Consider the following 17,735-nt stretch of genomic DNA (forward strand, 5'->3'; position numbering starts at 1 on the left):
TAAACTGAATACAAACGCTTATAACTTTCCTCTCCTTGATTTTGATATCCAGTTGAACACTGGTAACTCTACACTAAAGTTACGGAAAAAGGGACTTTTTTATTCCCTATTGTTGGTTTTCCTTTTTTGCACCTTCTTACGGTGTTCATATTTTACAACTGGAATAATTTGTGTCGTTAGTTGCTATTGGCTTCAACTAGCCGTACGTAAATGCGAGTACTTTCATATCAGTACTTGGTATCTGTTGTGTAGAAGTGTAAGTAACCGTCCACGGCTACTCTGTCTTTTTGTTCGAAAGATTTCTACTTGTATCCATCTGATGAGTTATTCTTTTTCAGTTGAGTGTTATAGTTTGATCTTATATTGTACTTTTAAACTACTGTCACAGGTTAGTGGATGGTTTTCGCCTTTAAACGAGTATAAGCCCGCCACATTCTGTTTGTGTCCTAAATGAAAAGCCTGTTTGGCAGTGATTGTCGTGTGTAGCTTTGTATATGAGGTCCGAAATGGTATTCATGTTGATATTCCATGAGGTACAAAATGGTCAAGGTACCAAATGGCTAGGGTACCAAATGACTATAATTCATGTTTTTTCTGAATGCTTTATTATCACAGTTTGAGTTGACACTCACATCTTTGAGTTGAATTTCTATACCCTCTATAGTCATGACTGAAGTATCATCTACCTTTCTTTGATATCGCTTTATGTCAACAGAAGCGTTTTTAAATGACGTTGCTGAATTTTGTCCTTTTGTAAAAATAGAGGACCGCGCATTGCAAGTATTTTTAGCTCCCCTTTCATTTTGCTAGTCGCTGCAATTGTTCCTTAATTTCCATATACATGTCCAGCGGATTTCAAGATGATTGATCACTTTATGGTAAATGCATGAAACTTGACACATTGAAAGATAAGGGGGAGTAAACAAATTTTAAATATGGAGCCGCACACAAAAAATCCAATATGGCCGACATAAAAAACTGGGAATACTGCACCACGCACTTGATGAAGTCTACTAATATGCAAGAGTTCAGTAGACATATTAGATCCATTTAAAGTATGCCAATAATTAATTTTAAAATTTTATAAATACATTAAATGGCGTCAAAATTCAGAGTGGCACCGTAAAAATGACAGAGTTTCACGGCAACAATATATTATAATCAATGTTGTAAAGAAAGTTAACAAATTTGTGAAACTGATCATATTATGATTTAGACGTAAGCTTATAATGTATTAGTTATTCCAGGGGACATACATTATGTTTTTAAAATGTCAAAATTTAACGGTATTTTGTAATAATGTGGTATAAAAGGATATCAAAATAATGAAAATGATTTGATACAAATACAAACCAACATATTATATCCTTGTACAGGTGCCATAAACGATTTAAAATGGCGAATATGACATTTTCTAAATTTACACAGTTATAGTAAATGTTTTCATGACTAGCAATGAAATATATGTACGAAACCCGACAAAATAAAAATCCTCTTTACAAAATTTTAGCAAAAAAAAAATAGCGCCTCAAAAGTAACAATTTGGTATAAAATCTTAAGAGAAAATATGCATATAATTGATAGCTGATTCAAATGCAGCATAGTATAAATCTCAAATAGTTTCTCATAGTCCGGTGAGTAGTTACATAATAAACACTTATCATTTCAATGCTGATTTTAAGCATTACAAATTTTACATGACCTTCGACATCTTTTTTTCACCAAGAGCGGATGAGCTATTGACCTGACATTGCAGGTTTTGTAAGCCATGACCAGAATTATATCCATTTACCATCAAGTTTTTGCCAAATAAATAATCTGGTGATTGCATACCAGGATTTGCTACTAAACAGCCTCCCCAATCACACACTTTCTTGGGATGCTACATGTCTTATTGTTGCAGCACTGCATCTCGAATCGTGGAATATTGACAATTGTTCGTGTCTTCTGTGTGAAAAGATGTTTTTTTTTTATTCAATCACTGGATATGTATTAGAATACCTAACTACATCGAACATACAGATGCACAACACACAGTTCTATAACTTTATTGTTTTTGAAATTCAACTTCATTTGAATTTTCAATAATTTGTACAAACTCATCTAACAGCTAAAAGAAATGAAGGGTCACCCATGGCCATCCAGACAAGCGTAAAACAGTTTATTTTGGTAAAACCAATTTCTTTTAATAATTGTGCTATCGCCGTTACAAAAATAATTTATAGTCCATTTCATGTTAGCCGAGTCTTTACTTTAGTTTGTTAGTAAACAATAGATAACCCTTGCCAATTACATTTTTTATATTCATTCTGCTTCAGTATTCTAAAAATAAAAGTCTTCTGTACCATTGACCAAAATGACTTTACTATATTCTAAATAGTCGAGGGTCTACAGTCCATATTATATGTAAGTGTTGTAGAAAGTGTAACTTAACATCATCATCGAGTTCTCATCGAGTTCCCTTATTGGTGGAATCAGACATAAGTAAATACAATTACATGTATATCATTATCACCGACGTGAATAAAGATATAAAACCGACAATTTGTACCACCTTAACCTGCTAGTTGTATGTTGTAGTCTTTGTTTATGTTCTCATCTGTTATTCTTTGCCATCCATACTTAGAAACAAAAAGGCAACTGACTCGACGCCATTTCATCCTTAAACACTACAGTGAAAAATGAATATTAAACAGTGTGGATATTTTAAAGAGATTACAATGGAGCTTCATGAAGTCGGACGGAGAAACTGTACACCGTATATAATTTCATAAAAAAATTAAAAGTTTAACATTTCCGCTCGATGTATAATGTACAAAAAAGAAGATGCGAAATATAAAGCTTTATCCTAAAACCTGGAAGAAGCATTTAGCATGCGTGTTTGTGGTTTGTTATTTATTAGTTGTTATTTGCTTTGAACTAGCAGTCAGTAACTGCGAGTACTCTCAGATCTGTACTGAGTGTCTTTTTGTTGATGGCATGTACAAGAACTTGGTCCCTTCCACTCTGTGTTTTTTGGTAGATGTATTTTAATTTGTATCCATTTGATGAGTTAAGCCTTTTTCAACAGATATTTATAGTTCGTTTATAACTTGTACTGTTACACCACTGTCCCAGGTTAGGGGAATGGTCGGGATCCAGCTAATATGTATACCCCCGCCACATTCTGTATGTATGCGCATGGCCTAAGCCAGGAGCCTGTAAATAAACTCATTATAGATACCAGGACTAAATTTTATATATACGCCAGACGCGCGTTTCGTCTACAAAAGACTCATCAGTGACGCTCGAATCCAAAAAAGTTAAAAAGGCCAAATAAAGTACGAAGTTGAAGAGCATTGAGGACCACTATTCCTAAAAGTTTTGCCAAATACAGCTAAGGTAATCTATGTCTGAGGTAGAAAAGCCTTAGTATTTTAAAAAATTCTAAATTTTGTAAACAGTTAATTTATAAATATAACAATACCAATGATAATTCATGTCAGCACAAACAGTGCTGACTACTGGGCTTGTGATACCCTCGGGGAAATAAATCTCCACCAGCAAAAACTTCAGTGGTTGTCGTTAACTTTGTAGATGTGTTACATATTTGTCTTTCCTTCATTTTGTTTGAACATTTATAAGGCCAATACTTAGTTTAAAATCTCGTTTGTGGCGTTTTTTCATTTGTCATTTCGGAGCCTATTATAGCTATTCGGTATCGGCATTGTTGAATTCCGTACAGTGACCTATAGTTTTTGTTTTTTGTGACATCTGGTCTCTTGTGAAGTGTCGTCTCATTGGCAATCATACTACATCTTCTTTTTAATATGTACAACTATCTATTAACAAAATATAAAAGAAACTGCTTGATACGTTGGTCAGACAAGTCACGTGATTTGTAAGAGACAGGTGGACAATAGAACAGTCTGGTGACTTTATTGTGGAGTAAAACAGTGAACAAAATCTTAAGTTGACACTCATAAATTTATTAATGAGGTTGTGTTTATTTTCAGACAGATACGGGACACCCATACAACTCTGTACTCATTCCGATGTAGTTATAATTGCTGTTGTTCTTCTTGTGGAAGTCTATGATGTTCATTATCACGTACTTTTCTACCATTGGTGGATCTAGAGTCTGATAATTAATTGTTGTCTGATCACTGTTTCCGACAAAATTCTATAAAAAAACATGTATCAATAATCAGTTAAGCCAGATAAACATGGACCTGTATTTAGGCAAACCCTTTATTCCCATTTTACTCTAATGTTTTTTATCGTCCCTGTAGAATTAATGGGGATACATTTGTACCTGTAATTTGTGTATAATTCACTACCAAAACTGTCATTAAACTGTAGGGTAAAGGTGATGAGTATTAAAGAATATGATCGACCGTGATACTTTATAAAGATATTTTTTTTCAATATTATAGCGCATAAAAAAAATTATTATATACACTGGTGGTAAGCGGATGGTCGTAACTAAAAAGTTACGACCATCCGGAGATGGGAGACAACTCTAGGGATAAGTTTTTCTTTTCCGATTTTCGTGCAGTAAAAGGATCATTTGAGCCAAACCGCTTCTCTCATACATACTATTCGGCAGTTCGGTGATATTGAAACCAAATTTGATGCATTTAAACATTCCAATTTGCGTAAAATAGTCATTCAAAAATTCGAGCATGATGGTCGTAACTAAAAAAACCAAAATGTTGAGGATGGTCGTAACGTAAATTTGTGATGGTCGTAACTCTGTTTTAAATAAGACCGAATAAGACAAGTCATGAAGTTTTAAAAGTGTCTTTTATTATATGATGTATTTCTGAAGATTTTTGTTTTATTTTTACATACAACGTAAAATAAATCATTTTCAATCCGTGTAACACTTATCAATTCAAAATTTTAAAAAGTTTTCAAATATTAGTTTTTGGGGAAGTTTGATTTAAGTTTGATTTAAAATTCCAAATTTTTAAATGTTTTTGACCAAACAAGGCAAGTCAAGAGTTTTAAACGTGTCTTTTGTTATATGAATATATTTTATTATATATTTGTGAAGTTGTTTTCACCAAATAATAAAAACTAAAAGGGGTGAAGAGAGGGTACCTGTAAAGTGCGAAACGGAAGAAAATTGGAACGAATCGAACGAAACAATACAAAATGAAATGAACAGTCGTATATACTGAAAATATAATGTATAAAATTAACCAAAAGGCAAATAGTTGAATTAATGTAAGCGGTTAAATTCATTAACAATGTAAATTTCTCAAAAGTGGAGAATTCGTTTGAAAACAAGAAACACAGCTCTGGTAATGATGATTCTTAGTTAGAAATGAAAAGCACGAAATGTATCAAATCATTGTTTAATTACAAAATAAATGATTTTAAGAAAAGGCATTTTTAATAAATTGGACATCACATGAAATAACAGTTTCCTGTTTTTATTCTTCTTTAGATTTTGCATCTATTGAAAAGATAAACTTTTTGAGGATATACCTACTAGGTGTTTTTTTTTTTAATCTACAATTTAAGATTGATACATTAAGTCGAAAGGGCATTAGTAAGGAGTCGAAATAAGCTAAAAATATTGATAGGTTATGAAGGTCGTTATCAAGACTATACCATACCCGCGAATTCGCAGGTCCGTATCAGATTTTAAAAACATACGCTTTATTTTTAGCATTTTTAGCCTGGATTTTAAGAAGTCGTATTGTTATTTGGTGAAATCAAGCTGATAATAAGGTGCAGTTATGTCCAATGACGAAGTCGTGCCATTCATACAATGTAAAACATATAACATACACATAATTTTAACCTGCATACCGGGGTTTGTATGTGATAGTTGCCGCAGAACATTTAGTTCTACCTTAGTCCTTGTAATGTTATCCTGGCAACAAGCTTAAGCCTGGTTACAAACTAGTATTTTATTTTACTCTTAAATTCAGCGCGTGAAGCAGTGAAAAATATATATCAACAATATTCCTGCTTTCGAGGTTGATACAATGTTCATTGCGACACCATGGATTCAGTATTCTTTCCGTACCAATACTTAGAACTAATATCAATGATATAGTGCAATATATAGCACGTTAAAAGATCCAGGATTCAGCTCAATATCGTAGCTGTTACGTACATGACGTAGCGGCTAGTTAAAGATGATTGTTCAGAATTGTACGTTTAATAATTTCATCTGCCGACATGATTGCAGATTAAAAAAAAAGTCGTAAATAAAATGAAATTAAAAACAAATATGAGGGAATACACGTGCATTTAATAATGTTATGCCTTAACGTACATTAAAAAATATATATATATACACAACCCAAACATACTTTTTGGCTTAATGCGAGTTGATTAATTTTCACTGTTGCTCCTCAATGATGAACGTTTAGAATACATCAGAACTGTGTATGTTTAATAATTCTTTAGCTTAATTTCTGCATACCATTATCAGAGTAACAAATACTATTGTTTGTAGCAAATCATATATGACATCTGAGTATATAACTTTTACTTTTAAAATACAATAATTTAATTTTGAATGTAACGCGTCTTCTCATTGGCTGACGTTATTTTGTTATCAGCCCATAGACATAACTTAGTCATGTGACCGTGACGTCATCAACGTTTTTCATGGTTTTCTACGGTTTAAAATCGAATTTAGAATTAAATTATAAGAAATGACTGTAATATTTGTTTCTGTCTATTCGAAATAACATGAAAAATGTGATGCACACTATTAAATAACCCGCTACGCGCGTTATTCAGTGTGCACCACATCTTTTATGTTATTTCTTCATAGACAGAAAAAATATTACAGTCATTCCTTAATTAACAAACGTTTGTCTAAATACATGAGTAACGGTCATCTTTCAAAGTTACGACCATCACCCAAAATACTATAGTTGAATTTACGACCATCACACATTTAAAGTTACGACCATCAGTCTCGAATTTTTGAAGGACTATTTTACGAAAATTGGAATGATTTTTATCTATCAAATTTGGTTTCAATATCAACGCACTCACGATAAGTGTATATTAGACAAGCGGTTTGGCTCAAATGAACCATTTACTGCACGAAAATCGAAAAAGAAAAACTTATCCCTAGAGTTGTCTCCCATCTCCAGATGGTCGTAACTTTTAGTTACGATCATCCGCTTACCACCAGTATATATAATGATTGTTTATAAAGAGGTTAAATCGAATGTTTCATGATAAGATATGATAACGTAATTAGCATTAGCACATTCAAATTAAATAGTTATAGCAACAAAATACAGACAAAATAATGTCGATATTGAATACTAGGTAGAACATTTTTAAAGAAAATGTAGTTCTTCTTCAATATCTCTATTGTTGCAACAACGTCATATCCTACTCCGTACTACACAGTATGAGCACTGATCGTTAACTTACATGATGTTGATCTATCACATTTGGATTCCTTGATCAACATGTATATGAGAGTCTAGCATTTCATTTATATAATCAACTACAAAAGTATGTGGGTAAATAAGGGAATGAAGTGACAACAAATAGTGTGTCTGTTTAATGTGTGCAGCCAAACTTTAATATTGACACTAGTGAATTAAGGATTAAAAAGACAAAACATACGAACGAACACATACAAGTGCTAATCGTATATTCCGATGTCACCAGAAAATTTTCGAAATAATCTTCAAATCCGTTATATATATGAATAGATGAAAATAAATTGTAACACAATCCATTCCGTATTGCTCTTTAATTAAAAAAATAAGAGTTTGCCGTCATGCTTGTCTTCGTATGTTTCTATGTATGTTTATATTAATACAAACCTTTGAATTAATTAAAGCTACATGTAGTCTTGTGTTGTCGCCAGAGAATTCCTTCATTGGAGTAGTATACGGTACAGTTGGTAACCCATAATTCACAACACGGCGCTCCCTAAAAACCATATCAAAGTGTCATTTCTGTCCTCAAATTTTCTTAAAGATTTTTTTTAAAAGTTTTGTTTTTCTTATATATATAGAAAAATACAGTTATAAGTGTATAGATATACTACTGTAAATTCAGAAATTATTGCGAGGTTTTTATTATTGCGAATAATACGACTGAGTTGTAAACGCAATAATTAAAACTCGCATTTTGTAATATTTTAACTGAATTAAGCATGACTTTTCTCAAAATCGTAAAAATTAGAATCGCATTCAAGTGTAAAATGAGAAAATCGCAATAATAAATGCACGCAATAATTTCTGAATTTACAGTAACTTGTCATTAGTTACTATGTTGTGTTTCGTATTTCCTCTTTTCAACGTTTTTTTCCCTTTGTCAGTTTGTTTTCGACTTATGAGTTTGAATATTCCTTCAGTATCTTTCATCTCTGTATTAGCATTTGTTAGACTAGGAATTTTATGTTAATATTGCTTATACATGTATACAGATATTATTTGCCATGTACAAGAATTATGGACATTTCAAGGCGAGATAACTGGTGTTAATTTTCTATTCTGGTTCCCAATTTGTTCTGATCGTCTGGTGACCAGTAGATAAGAAAAGATAACTCCCCTAAACAAACACCCCACCAATAGATGTCGATTTGCCGTTAGGCATATTGTGTAATTAATGTTATTAGCAATTACACGATAATTCCAGAAGCAATAGATTTTAGAAGGGATCCCCACTATGACTTTAAAAACTCTAGGTCAGCCAAATAAAGGTTAATTATCCTTGATTTAAGAAGAAATATCCGAAGCAGATATCCATTATAAATTATCTGTTGATTTTGTAAATATAAACAAGGAGGTTATATGATACAGACCATTCTATAAAATTGTATTTGAAAAGTAACGGTGTAAAACAAAGTTGTGGAATAGAGAACTTGAAGCTGTAAAGTCTGATTTTGTCATCGAAATTTATAAAATTATTTGCTTAACTATGTATTTATTGTTTATTGTTAATTCTATATATATACTTTATTTAACGGATGTCAAGTTGGTTCAATATTCAACATTCAACATTCAACATTCAATTTTTTTTTTTCTTTTTTTTTTTTTTTTTTCAACATTCGATTTCAACATTCAACATTCGATTTCAATATTCAACATTCGTTTTCAACATTCGATTTTCAACATTCAACATTCGTTTTCAACATTCGATTTTCAACTTTCAACATTCGTTTCCAACATTCAACATTCGTTTTCAACATTCAACATTCGTTTTCAACATTCGATTTTCACACTTTCAACATTCGTTTTCAACATTCAACATTCGTTTTCAACATTCAACATTTGTTTTCAACATTCGATTTTCAACTTTCAACATTCAACATTCGCTTTCAACATTCGATTTTCAACTTTCAACATTCGTTTTAAACATTCGATTTTCAACATTCAACATTCGTTTTCAACATTCGATTTTCAACATTCAACATTCGTTTTCAACATTCAACATTCGTTTTCAACATTCGATTTTCAACTTTCAACATTCGTTTTCAACATTCAACATTCGTTTTCAACATTCAACATTCGTTTTCAACATTCGATTTTCAACTTTCAACATTCGTTTTCAACATTCAACATTCAACATTCGTTTTCAACATTCGATTTTCAACTTTCAACATTCGTTTTCAACATTCACCATTTGTTTTCAACATTCAACATTTGTTTTCAATATTCAACATTCGTTTTCAACATTCGATTTTCAACTTTCAACATTCGTGTTCAACATTCAACATTCGTTTTCAACATTCAACATTCGTTTTCAACATTCAACATTCGTTTTCAACATTCGATTTTCAAGTTTCAACATTCGTTTTCAACATTCAACATTCGTTTTCAACATTCGATTTTCAACCTTCAACATTCGTTTTCAACATTCGATTTTCAACATTCAACATTCGTTTTCAACATTCAACATTCGTTTTCAACATTCGATTTTCAACTTTCAACATTCGTTTTCAACATTCAACATTCGTTTTCAACATTCGATTTTCAACTTTCAACATTCGTTTTCAACATTCAACATTCAACATTCGTTTTCAACATTCAACATTCAACATTCCTTTTTTAACATTCGATTTTCAACATTCAACATTCGTTTTCAACATTCAACATTCGTTTTCAATATTCAACATTCGTTTTCAACATTCGATTTTCAACTTTCAACATTCGTTTTCAACATTCAACATTCGTTTTCAACATTCAACATTCGTTTGTAACATTTGATTTTCAACTTTCAACATTCGTTTTCAACATTCAACATTCGTTTTCAACATTCGATTTTCAACCTTCAACATTCGTTTTCAACATTCGATTTTCAACATTCAACATTCGTTTTCAACATTCAACATTCGTTTTCAACATTCAACATTCGTTTTCAACATTCGATTTTCAACTTTCAACATTCGTTTTCAACATTCAACATTCGTTTTCAACATTCGATTTTCAACTTTCAACATTCGTTTTCAACATTCAACATTCGTTTTCAACATTCGATTTTCAACCTTCAACATTCGTTTTCAACATTCGATTTTCAACATTCAACATTCGTTTTCAACATTCAACATTCGTTTTCAACATTCAACATTCGTTTTCAACATTCAACATTCGTTTTCAACATTCGATTTTCAACTTTCAACATTCGTTTTCAACATTCAACATTCGTTTTCAACATTCAACATTCGTTTTCAACATTCGATTTTCAACATTCAACATTCGTTTTCAACATTCAACATTCGTTTTCAGCATTCGATTTTCAACTTTCAACATTCGTTTTCAACATTCAACATTCGTTTTCAACATTCAACATTCGTTTTCAACATTCGATTTTCAACTTTCAATATTCGTTTTCAACATTCAACATTCGTTTCCAACATTCGATTTTCAACTTTCAACATTCGTTTTCAACATTCAACATTCGTTTTCAACATTCAACATTCGTTTTCAACATTCGATTTTCAACATTCAACATTCGTTTTCAACATTCAACATTCGTTTTCAACATTCAACATTCGTTTTCAACATTCGATTTTCAACTTTCAACATTCGTTTTCAACATTCAACATTCGTTTTCAACATTCAACATTCGTTTTCAACATTCAACATTCGTTTTCAACATTCGATTTTCAACATTCAACATTCGTTTTCAACATTCAACATTCGTTTTCAACATTCAACATTCGTTTTCAACATTCGATTTTCAACTTACAACATTCGTTTTCAACATTCAACATTCGTTTTCAACTTTCAACATTCGTTTTCAACATTCAACATTCGTTTTTAACATTCAACATTCGTTTTCAACATTCAACATTCGTTTTCAACATTCAACATTCGATTTTCAATTTTCAACATCATGTTGATGTGCAACATTCAACATTCGATATCCGTGTATATTTGAGTCCATTCGTGTTTCATTTTGAATTATCAAACACAAAAAAACAAAAACGAGAATGTTTTCATTGTTCGTTTTTGATTTTTCGAAAACTAATATGAAAAACAAACGTTTTTTGTTTTCGATTTTACTAAAGAAGAGTTTTGTATTTAATTTTAATTATTTTTAGATATATAATGTAAAATGTTTTCCTTTCTTGTTTCACAGTCATTGTAAATAGTGCCAATGTAGGGGGCAATATAAACATTCCGCTATATTTTCCACATAATTTATACAAAATAGACCGCATGACTTCTGCAGAATTGAAATACGGTGATAAAGTAATCAAATACTTTCAAATTACTTTGTTTATACCTTTCATAAAGAATGAATTATCATATTTAAATATTAAACGAATCACAAATTTAAATTGTACAATATAATATTACGATACATAAAAATGGTACAAATAAATAGATTGGTTACAACATGACACTTATAAGGGAGGTAATTACTTTTTAAAACTGACAAGAAAACTAGCCTGGTCGTTAAAGTATACATGCACAGCGGTTGTCAGATCAATATGCAATTGCCTCACTAAAATTTCGACACTGATTATTTTTTTTTATACATATATACAAATAAAATAGTCTTTTGTTGTTCTGTCTCAACCTTAATTTCTATAACTTGTCATCATTCCTTTAAACTATTCTTCCTGGATATAACTCAGCATCTCAACGGGTGATGTTTCTCAATTACATTAACCTAGTAACGATAATCATCATGGATCTCTGGTTAAAAACAGGCTCTTGCAGAAAAAGGAAAAGCGACACTGAAGGTAAAAAAGAAATAATTCTAGTAAACTAATTTGTTTGTGAACGTAGTCTGCGTATTGCATATAACTTCATTAGAACAATCCAAAAACGATAAGTAGACTGACAAATCAAGTAGTGGGCATCGCAAGGGGGCAGTCCTGTCTGTGTATTCATTTCTCCGTTTCATCAACTTTAATCTTTCTCTTTACAGATAAATAAAATATAAATAATATGAAACATGCATGGATTAGTTTTTCATGATCCATGTTTCTTTAACCTTAAAAATTGAAAGAACATCCCATATTCCAATTTGACATTATTGAGGAATGGTATAGAACCTTTATCACAGGATTTTGTCTTTACTTATTCGGGACTACGGAATTTCATTTCTTTATATTCGGGGTTTCGGAATCAGACACCCCAACCCCTAAATTTATAGATTCTGGAACTAAAATACCACCGACTATTTCCAGAAATAATTTGAAATTACGGACCTACATGTAAACGTCAAAACTCCATTTTAATTCCCCTGTACCCATATCATATATACTTACTCTATAGATAGATCATATACATGTATCTTATCTCATTCTATCCCTAGTTTGTTTACTCTTTGTCAGCATACAAGCGAGTTTAATATTTTGTAACTGAGACCGTATGATGATGCTAGCCTTTATAGGAAAGCTTAATTCCCTTTTGCAAACAAAACTGTTACTACCGATGCTGCTACCGAATTGCTGATGGAGAAGGAATTGGAAGAAGACATTGATCATTGTGTTGATGATAATGTGCTACCTTTAGAAACACAGACTGCCCTGAAACGACTGAAATCTAGGAAAAGAGCATACATGAGTGGCGAGAGGTTGTGCGGTCTTGCCATGCTCCATGTTCATCGCGATAAGGATATCAGCAGACCAAAGTTATGATTCTAAAACAATTTGACTGAACCCACCATAGAAATAATTGGCAAACTCTACTGAATCGATGTTTGTTCTATGTTCTGGCGGCAGATTTAAATTGATATTTGGATGATTATCTTACATACAAATTCAAATAAAGTTGTTAAAAATTTGGTATTAGTAAAAGTCTTTAAATATGAACAATTTATATAAAAACTGTCCAAATTCAAAACATTATCAAACTCTCTAAAAATGCCTAGAACGCAGGATTTTGCACCATTCATTTCATACCCTCCAAAAAAATTTAACGCCTCGCTTCGCTCGGCTCAATTATTTTGCCTCACTAAAATAAGATGCCTAGTTACGGCCTTGATTTACTCAACGAAGAACACAATACAAACATAAGGATACATGTATGTGGTATTCCTATCAATGAGACAGCTATCCACCAACGTTCATATGAAGAGGATTTAAGCAATTATAAGCAATTGCACGGCCTTTAACAATGACAAAAAAAAAAACCAATACCGTATAAATAGTCGGCAATAAAAGGGCCCGACAACACAGGCACTTGTCTCAGAATTTGTTTTCCCTATATACCTTAATATAACAGGTATAAATAGAATTTTTTTTCTGAGACAATGGTGCCTCTGCCCGACAAGCTAACATTACCATTGTCTATCAGTTTACAATATTTATCGACAGAAACGATTTTGTACCATTAATTCACATTAACTTCAAATAACAATACGTATATAACAATAAGCGTTGTGCTTCCAAGAAATGAACTAAAATGTTCCGGCTCCTTAAAGATATATATGCAGATCATGCTTCATATATGGCAACCGTCAAGTTTCATTCCTAGATGTAACGTTCAAGGCAAACAGGACGATCAAAACATGCAATACTCTAAGGAACATATTGCTGGTTATCTGTGATATAAATATTACTGAATTGTAACCAACACGAGATTGTTTCGTAGCAGCTCAGATTGTCATATTATTTTCGATCTATGAGTATGAATGTCCCTTTGGTATCTTTTGTCCCTCTTTTCGAAAGGATAACTATAATTACATTACGTGGAACCCATGGGTTTATAGCTTGCTTCTTATTATCAAATAGATCCTATTTGTCGGCAGGGGTCTAGAAACATAATTATTTCTTGGTCATCTTTTCACCACAGAAGACAAGTTGGACTGTGTGTGATGTATAAATTCTTCCGGTCAGAAAGAGAACGTAACGTTACAAGATGCCGATACTTTATTATAGTATGAACCCTTCCATCAATTCTGTGAAAGAGTAAAAAGGTGTTGGTCAGTTACAAGGCCTACATTCTGTTCCTTTTCCATATACCAATATTTTCAATTTGAATTCCAACTTTCCAGGCACCATGCCGGTATAACCCCTATTCTTGACCTAACTATTGTATAGATTTACTTTTAATTTGTCTCATCCTGATAATGCATGACACATTTTTCCTGGACCTTAGTCAAATACAATAGTACCACAGAAATTGTGTGAGGACATACAAGCTCCGGAATATTGTATCAAATTGAGCTATACAAGCTATACACAAGAGCTGCTAAGATATTTTTCAAAGACATGAAAAGTTAGGTAGACGCCATCATCTCTTTTATGTCAAGTCTTTGTTTGAAATCGGCCATCATGGTCAATGTCTAGATATATAAGTCAAGGTGAGAGACAAACTTAGGCCGTGTTCACACCAAACGCCGTGTAGAGTAAACATGTTTACAATTAATTGCAATACTCATATAAGAAGACCCTATATAAATACTGAACGAATAACAATGAGACGAAGAACAACGATCAAGAGTTGTTGACGTATTTTCTAAACTATGATAAAAATTAAACTAGAGTTGTCTCTCTTTGTGTGTTGTTAATTGTAATTCACAAATACCAAAATTAAAATACTGTACAGACTTAATGTATATTATACTCATTTGTGTAGAGGTTCCATCCTCTGTATTTCATTTACAACTTATGCAAAAACAATCCTTTGAATTAAAAATACATTTTATTACACCAACTTGTATTTACATTTTCATGACTAGAATATACATTTTTACTTTGTGGCATTACTTTGGCTACAGAGTATTCTATAATATTTTGTTGAGGCGCCAGGGTGACTACTGATTACCTATACACAATGGCTATCAGCTGACCTATGTTGACATAGTGTCATAAAACCCCTGGTAGTTAAACACGGTTACACCACCACCTACCATGGGGAGTGACCGGGGAAAACACTCGTATTATCAATGCTCCAGTTATTAGTGCCCCACCTGTTGGCAGGTGTAGGCCTCCCCTCTATAAGATGAGGTGGAGGAGGTCCCAGAGTCACCCATCTGTAGAACCCACCGTTACCAATAACCACATTTTCCAAACCTGCAAGTTTTAGAACTTGTCAGGCCCAGAGCAAGGGCCGAGTGAAATAATCCCCCAATCACTACCAGTCTCCCTGGACCTCCCCCCATTCAAAATTGACTCTGCGCCTTAGGATAGTAGAAGATGATTAATTTCTAAAAAGTGTCTTGTTTTCTTTCCAATTATTAAAATTGTTAATTACTAAAAACTAAAATTAATTCTGGATGCTTAAATCACAATAGTCCATAATATGTTAAAAAGTGCTGAATAACTGAAATGTCCAATTCATAGAAACACAAGTTTAATTCGAAATTATCCTGTATTGGTCCAATACTATGAAGGTCAGCCTGGATACTGGTAACCATAATATTCCAATCAAATACATCAAACAAGTGCCTGAAAATATAAAACAAAAACAGCAGCAACTATTCTCATAGGGAGGGTGGGCGGGTTTTAAATAGTTTAACTTATTTGTGAAACACCTGCTTTCAAGTCGACAGCAAATTAACAAGTGCCCGATACGGGAATTCCAAAATTCTAATTCAAACTGATACGGCAATTCCAAAATTCTGATTCAAGCTGCGAGCACCATCTATGGCCATGCCGAATATGGCAATGAGCTACAGACTGCAACACCCACGCACCCACACAAATATTCGATTGAATTAAACCAGATTATTGAAAATATAAAAATTTTATAATCTCTATTAATTGCAATACTAATATAAGAAGACCCTATATAAATACTGAACGAATAACAATGAGACGAAGAACAACGATCAAGAGTTGTTGACGTTTTTTCTAAACTATGATAAAAATTAAATTAGAGTTGTCTTTCTTTGTGTGTTGTTAATTGTAATTCACAAATACCAAAATTAAAATACTGTACAGACTTAATGTATATTATACTCATTTGTGTAGAGGTTCCATCCTCTGTATTTCATTTACAACTTATGCAAAAACAATCCTTTGAATTAAAAATACATTTTATTACACCAACTTGTATTTACATTTTCATGACTAGAATATACATGTTTACTTTGTGGCATTACTTTGGCTACAGAGTATTCTATAATATTTTGTTGAGGCGCCAGGGTGACTACTGATTACCTATACACAATGGCTATCAGCTGACCTATGTTGACATAGTGTCATAAAACCCCTGGTAGTTAAACACGGTTACACCACCACCTACCATGGGGAGTGACCGGGGAAAACACTCGTATTACCAATGCTCCAGTTATTAGTGCCCCACCTGTTGGCAGGTGTAGGCCTCCCCTCTATAAGATGAGGTGGAGGAGGTCCCAGAGTCACCCATCTGTAGACCCCACCGTTACCACTAACCACATTTTCCAAACCTGCAAGTTTTAGAACTTGTCAGGCCCAGAGCAAGGGCCGAGTGAAATAATCCCCCAATCACTACCAGTCTCCCTGGACCGCCACATGAGAGCCCAAGTCAGCTACCAAATCTGACATGGGTTCTCACCTCCACAAAATTTCATTATTGAATCTTAGGAAAAGTTGATTATGGTGTGCGTAGGAAAGACTCAACCCCACACCCTTGTATATTATTCAAGAAAACCTGATTTCCAGTTTGTGACAAATTAGTTCCATTTGTTCTTTATAACGACACTTCACTTGCCTTAATGTTCTCATGTAATATAGCTTTACCCCCATTTTCTGTAACAAAGTTTTTGGCCACTAAATTTCTCTTTTTCTGTTCTGCTCTATTATTGCACCGGCATTCAAGGGGGCAACATGCCAGTATCGCACTGTAGCATTAAAGACCATATTATAATAACCTTTTAAAATAAAGCCTGGTAACGTAGGGTAGACCATTTTTACATTTTCAATTAAACCATTCCCTGTCAATTCTAAATCTGTCAAATCATTAGCTCCACAGAGAATAATAATAAAATGAGGAGATGGTAAAAAACAAATATTCTTTTTGCATCCATTAGGGAGTCCAAATCTTAAAGAGACTATAGAGACAATAACAAGTGGAAACAAGGAACTATCGTTATAAACTCGGAACAGTAACTTATCAAGTCCAATTTGGAGATTTAGTATGGAAGAGACATGTTGATCAGATTCGTGAATTCGTACCGCAGGAAAATAAAAACATACCAAACATACTTGAAATTATCATATCTGATATTGACACTGAATTCATAACAATACCAACATGTAATTCAATTGCGATACCGAAAACTCTGAAAATAACAATGAATTCCGAACAAACTAAAATAACTAAAAATAAAACAGTTGAAAATGCTAATGATACTATCGTTATGCACCG

Source organism: Mytilus edulis, chromosome 10 (assembly GCF_963676685.1).
Source record: "Mytilus edulis chromosome 10, xbMytEdul2.2, whole genome shotgun sequence".
In the NCBI taxonomy this organism is placed as follows: Eukaryota; Metazoa; Mollusca; class Bivalvia; order Mytilida; family Mytilidae; genus Mytilus; species Mytilus edulis.